Source organism: Drosophila nasuta, unplaced genomic scaffold, assembly GCF_023558535.2.
Source record: "Drosophila nasuta strain 15112-1781.00 unplaced genomic scaffold, ASM2355853v1 ctg29_pilon, whole genome shotgun sequence".
In the NCBI taxonomy this organism is placed as follows: Eukaryota; Metazoa; Arthropoda; class Insecta; order Diptera; family Drosophilidae; genus Drosophila; species Drosophila nasuta.
The window spans coordinates 24,549-31,429 of record NW_026869495.1 but is presented as its reverse complement, the minus strand read 5'-3'; the positions used below and the strand labels follow the sequence as shown (position 1 = coordinate 31,429).

The following is a 6,881-nucleotide window of genomic DNA, read 5'->3' as shown; positions in this document are numbered from 1 at the left end:
TTTCGACTGGTGCGATTTGTCACGACCAATTCAGAACATGACTTGCCAGATTGCATGACCAGCGCGAATGAGAAAAAAACTGGCTTGTCAATAGGGCGGTAAACTTTTGATGCATTCTGAACTTCCCATTCTTTGACATTCACTGCCTCAAGATGCATCTATCGCGAAAATCTTTTGAGATGTTTCCAAGCCCCACACACAGATGGCGCTAATAAATTTGTGCCAACAAAATACAGTTATTCTAAAAGTTTATAGTAACATTAAACAATTATTATACATTTAACTAACAAAAATTGGATTATTAACATATATATAAATAACTTTAATAAATATACTACATTAACTACTTTTCTACAAAAGAGCCGTGGCGCTGACGTTTTCCACTAGCAAAAAACTTTGCCTACTTTTAGGCCCAACAAAGAAACTTGCTCGGCCCAAGCGACCACTACAATCCCCTGCCAAAATCACACTTTGGGGTCATCACGCCAAAGAGTGATACTCGCTTGGACGAATTGCTTAATATGCGATTTATTGTTTTAAATCTTTAACATGATATTTTAAAATAAATCGCCCTTGGGTATCTCTAACTCATAATAAGTATTGCCCATCTTATGCTTAATGCGAGATTTGCGAGATGTTAGAGCTAGATGCGCATTAAGGCCTTTTCCAAATTATCTTTTGAAACCTTCGTCTATCAACTTCTGGACCAATTCTAAAATTTACTTCTCGACTTCTAAGATTGTACTGTTCTTCTTTTCTTCATGCTGCCGTTGAATACTCCGTTGAGCCGTTTGCCTTATTATAACAACGGAATCCGCTCAATGAAAACTAGCTGTACGGTTTTCTAGAAGTTCTAAATTTCTTAGAAGCGGATAGGTATTGCCATTAAGAATCATGTGTTGTCCAAATGCAACACAATATGGACTGACATTTTCTGCTGACTGTCTGCTGGACCGTAACGCACACCTAAGCTGCTCAATAGATTGAATCTGCTGTTGCCTGCCTAAAGGCAATTGCCTAGAGCAGAGTCAACTCTATAGTTTCCAACTTGAGCCGCTGAATTAACTGACAACCTGTGGAAGCCATCTTCGCTCGTTTTCGACACGTCCTGCGTATGCTGGGTTAGCGTGACTACTACCGCATCAGCAATACTCTGCTGCAAACTAACCATTGCACAGTAGTTGCGCCCATAGGCCATAAATCGAAAATTCGACTTGAAAATAATTAGTCAAAATGTAAAGAATTTGTCTGTAAATTGTCTACATTTTGTCATTGCAAACTAGTTTTTCCGGAATTCTAACGGGACATTCTAAAAATAAAATGCAAAGTGTGAACACGTGTTCAATTTTGCTGCTGCAGCTGCGTTTAGTGAGCTTTTCGTCAAAACAAAAGTGAAGTTCAAAGTGGTCGGACGTTCGAAAAATTCTCCAAATTTAATTATTTAAAATGCATTTTAAAGTTGAAGGTATTAACTTTAATAAATTGGTTTTATAAAAATGATCTGACTAATTAAATATTATTTGTGTATTTTATAGCGATTAACCCTTTTTGTCTATTTTGTTAACGTCTTTTCATGTTTAGTTAAATGGGGCTAATAGTGGACCAACCGAGAAGTGGAGGTAGCGGAAGTTCAAATGACGGAAATACTGCGAGAACATTTTTCAATAATTCGGAGCTATCTGCTGAAATAACTGGCTTAGATGAAAGCGTAATAATACGATGTTAAACATTGCTCCAAGCCATGGCATCAGGGTACAGGATTAATGCTGACAAATTCAGAATATATGCTCTTGACACTGCCAAACAATTGTTATGTTTGTATGATTGGTACTACTTCCCACCCTCAGTGCACAAAGTGTTAATCCATGGTGCAGATGTGATTAATTTTGCTCTTGTTTCAATTGGAGAATTATCGGAAGAAGCTGCAGAGTCGCGAAACAAAGACATAAAACAATATAGAAAGCAGAACACACGAAAAATATCTCGAATTGCCACCAATACGGATTTAATTCATAGACTACTTTTATCTTCTGATCCTTTTATTACAGGACTAAGGAAATTACCTTTCAAATTTAAATCCAATTTGATGATATCAACGTTAGATTTGTTAGAAGAATTTGATTTACTGTTATGTTTTTCTTTGTTTTTGATTTAATTGATGTTTTTTTTTTTTTTTTTTTTTTTTTTTTTGTTATGGCTCTAATTTGTTTACAAAATTGTCTAATTATTAAAGTATTTGAATATTACTTGAAACTGGTACTTATTTATGTTTACAATTTTTGCTATGGCAGCTGTATGATATAGTTTTCCGATTTGGACTATATTTGGCAAGCATATATAAAACTGGTCCAAGCATACTATCTGGAAGTTTGGTTTACATATCTTGAAAAACAAAATGTTTTTCATACTATACTTATTTCTATCCTATCGTTCCTATGGCAGCTATATGATATAGACGTACGATATGGCCATTTTTTACTATGCATTTCAAATATTTTTTATAATTTTGGAAAAAATTTCACATTGATATCTCAACGGAAAGTATTTATGGCCGCGGCTCCATACAAGCCCAACCACTGTGCATTGGTTGCACACCTGGTGCTGGATCTAAAGTCGGCTGAACTAGTTCGGGCATACAAGTTGGTGCACTATTGCTAGAGCCTGTCATTAACAGATCTTGCGCTACTGCCTTGCTTTTGAACTTGATAGCGTTTGTTCTTCTGAACTCTGAGCTGCACTTAGTTCTTCTGCCAAACTCATGGATTTGCTTAACGCTGTCTTACAACTTGGGCAAACTTCGTTATTTCCAGTCGCAGTACTGAAACACATATGATGAAAGTAGTGATTGCAACTCGTTGTTAGAAGTTGACCTGGATACTCTACTTCTTTTGAGCATACACCATAGAAAGTTTCTCCCGCCATTCTCTGATATAGCGGATTACAATTTCCACTAACGGGTCTGGCCATTTTGAATATTTATAAATTGCTAACTAAAAAAAACAATAATGACAGTAATAATAAAAATAGCAATAATAAAAAGTAAACAGTAACTGAAGTCAAACTCAAAAATATACCAATCAGGCATGCTCCGGTTTTCACTTTTCGTTTTCGTTTTCGTTTTCGTTTTGGGACCAAAACCGAGATTTTCGTTTTAGGTGCTCCGGTTTTCACAAGTTTTTAGTTATCGTTTTGCTATCGAAACGTTTCATTTCTCATCATTTCTTGCTGCCGAAACAGCTGATTTGAGGTTTGGTCAGCAGCAAACAACGTGAAAAATGCCTTTTTATTTTCAATTGCATCTTTTGAAGCCAAAAGAAAGCAAAAGTTAATTGACTTAAGAAAATCTAAGCAATTAAGATGTAATACATGTGTTTTTAATATGTCTGACGACCGGTAAGTCACATTTGCAACATTCAAAATTTTGCTTCTAATTTATGTTTATTGCAGATTTGTCCAATCATTTAGGATTGATAAAGACACTTTTAAAACATATTGGAGACAGTCAAGCCACATTTAAAAGTAACGACACTGTCTCACTCTATGCAATTGGCTTCTGTGTTGCGATATCTTGCTACTGGATGTTATCAGTTCTCAATCGCCAAGGACCACCATATAAATATAGGACGAAGCACATTTGGGAAAATTCTCCATATATTTATTCCGTTGCTGGACAGGCTTCTTTGTCGGGACACAATTTAGCGAATACTTCTTTAGCAGATATCAACTGCCAAGAATAGTCGCCTGCGTGGATGGAACTCATATCAAAATATTGAAACCTGTAAATAATGCCTCTGTTTTTTTAACAGAAAGGGCTATTACAGCATGAACGCCATGGTTGTAAGTAGAATGTCTAAATTGGTTATAGTTACTTTAAGATTTTACTTTTACCTACAGGTTTGCAACTATAATATGGAGATTATCGCTATTGATGCGACGCACCCCGGATCCTGTCATGATTCTTTCATTTGGAATCATTCAAGCGCCAGGGAATATTTGTCGAGAACAAAAATGAATATTTTGTTTTGTGTTAACTCCTACAGGAGCGCAGAGATGGGGACGCATCAGCATCGATTTAATTTAAGACATGCTGCAGCCAGAAACATAATAGAACGAACAATTGGTGTTCTTAAAAGCCGTTTCCGTTGTTTACAACGATGCCTTAATTATCAGCCCATTTTTTGCTGTCAAATTATTAACGTATGCTGTGCTCTGCACAACATATGTAGAAGACGGAATTTGTCAATAAGTGAAGACTTTCAATTGGGGATATTGAACAGGCTAAAAAATGATAACGACATTGAAGGAAATGATGACGGACCATCTGTACGCGACGAAATTGCTGCATCTCTGTCAATATAACAAAATAAATAAACAAATTATTCATTTTAGTTATTAAAATGTATTTATTCTTTTTTTTAAAATTTGTTCTAACTTTAAGAGTAGCTCCTTTTTACATTTAAATCTTCTTGTCTAAGAGTTTCCATTTTTTCGAAATGCTCCTTTTTAAATGCAAGTCCTCTTGTGCAAGACTTTCCATTTTTCGAAATGCTTGGACATTGTTGAATTGATTAATTTCATTTCCTGAACTTGAGCTACGCACAGACTCTGCAAGTCAACCGCAGCAGCTGTGCGGCGACGCTTGCGGCTCGGTTCCTCCTCCTCTGTGGCAATCTCCTCGGCTTTTTCCTCAGCCACCTCTTCTTCTATTATGGTGGTTGGTGCTCCATATGCCACAGCACCAACTCCCTCGACCATCTCGAAGAGCCCGCAGAGCTTTGCCACGTCCTCCTCCATGGCTGTCAGCGGTTGCTGGCAGTAAGGACCCCGCCCGTAGCCCTGACCTCTGCCTTATTCTGGGCAATTTTTGCGAATATTCGCCTTCCAATCGCACCAAACCTGGAATGTAATATTATAATATATTAGTTTGTCATAATTCTGGGGATACTCATACCTTTTCCATCCCGCAACATCTTTAATTGAGGCCCAATTGCGTTCAATGCACCGGCAAGCTCGCTCCATTTAGCTTCTGCAGCCACACGATCGCCTTTGGCAAATCCACGCGCCAGATTTTCATTGTCCTGCATATAATTAAGAATGACTTCATCCTGGAATGTTGATTTGTGTTTTCCCTGCAAACAATATATTAGTATTTTTGTTTTTATAAAAATAAACTTTTTACTCACATTTTTAAAATTCGGTTGAACGGCAATCAGCTGTTTCCCACAAAAAATGGGATGCCACCTTTTAATGCATTTCATTCCGGTTATTCCAACAATTTTTTATACACTTTTAGCACATAACTAATTAAATTAAATTAATTAATTTTTAAAAAACATATTTTACCCAACTTCAACAAATTTATCGCCATCCGTTTGAATTTACAAGTATTTTTAACTTGCTTTTTCATTCTATCGAAAGTATGGCAGCTTAGACGATAACTCATGGTGTCGGACCTATCGGTCGCTCACCAAAACGAAAATTGTTGTTGCCGACGGCAAAATTTGATATCCAAATTTGAGGTGGGGTCAGAAATTACTCGTTTTAAAAATAATTACAAGCCTAATTGATCTTCTAGAGGTCTTAAAAGAACGACAATAAACCAATAAGTCAACTACTTTTTTTTCCTTTTGCAAATAAGATCCGATTTAATATAGAAAAAGGCATTTACTTTTCATTTCGGCAAGTCAAATTTTCTCGTTTTGCAATTCGAAAAAATCTTGTGAAAGTGAAAACGGGAGCACCAATTTTTTCGTTTTCGATTTCAAAACGAAAACGAAAAGTGAAAACCGGAGCATGCCTGAATATAACGTAAATAAATTTGGAACCATCAGGCATGCTCCGGTTTTCACTTTTCGTTTTCGTTTTCGTTTTGGGACCAAAACCGAGATTTTCGTTTTAGGTGCTCCGGTTTTCACACTTTTGGTCATCGTTTTGCTATCGGAACGTTTCATTTTTACTACTAAAACAGCTGACTTGTGTTTTGGTTAAAAGTAAACAACGCGAAAAATGTCTTTGGTATGTCCAATTTCGTGCGTGGATTGAACTCACTCAGGATTTTTTTATCCTGCATAGTTTATTTATGCTTCCCCTGAATGAAATATATTTGCCTTTTGTCTTTTTTGCAAAGAAAGATTTGAAACTTTCTTTAAAAAAATCAGTTGAACGGCAATCAGCTGTTTCCCTCAAAAAATGGGGATGCCACCTTTTTAATGCATTTCATTCCGGTTATTTCAACAATTTTTTTATAAAATTTTAACGCATAAGTAATTAAATTAAATAAATTAATTTTTAAAAAACATATTTTACCCAACTTCAACAAATTTATCGCCATCCGTTTGATTATACAAGTATTTTTAACTTGCTTTTCATTCTATCAAAAGTATGGCAGCTAGGCGATAACTCATGGTGTCCAACTTATCGGTCGCTCACCAAAACGAAAATTGTTGTTGCCGACGGCAAAATTTGATATCCAAATTTGAGGTGGGGTCAGAAATTAGTCGTTTTAAAAATAATTACAAGCCTAATTGATCTGCTGGCGGTCTTAAAAGAACGACAATAAACCAATGAGTCAACTACTTTTTTTCCTTTTGCAAATAAGATCCGATTTAATATAGAAAAAGGCATTTACTTTTCATTTCGGCAAGTCAAATTTTCTCGTTTTGCAATTCGAAAAATCTTGTGAAAGTGAAAACGGGAGCACCGGAGCATGCCTGCATGCAACACTTATCGAAGTAAGAGCTGCTAACTAACTGGCGGAACTGAACAACTTTTGAAACTCCACAATCACCAAAAAATAAAAGACGCAGTGGCATTAAAGAGTGAATCAGACAGAGAAAGTCTGAGAATGTAAGGCTCTTATATAAGTCCGAAAACGCACTACC

The 6,881-nt window shown here is 36.2% G+C and overlaps 1 pseudogene; it reads left to right on the top strand.

Annotated features, from left to right (window-relative positions):
• Positions 1-1,585: 1,585 nt before the first annotated feature.
• LOC132797883 (putative nuclease HARBI1) lies at positions 1,586-4,359 on the top strand (annotated as a pseudogene).
• Positions 4,360-6,881: the final 2,522 nt, after the last annotated feature.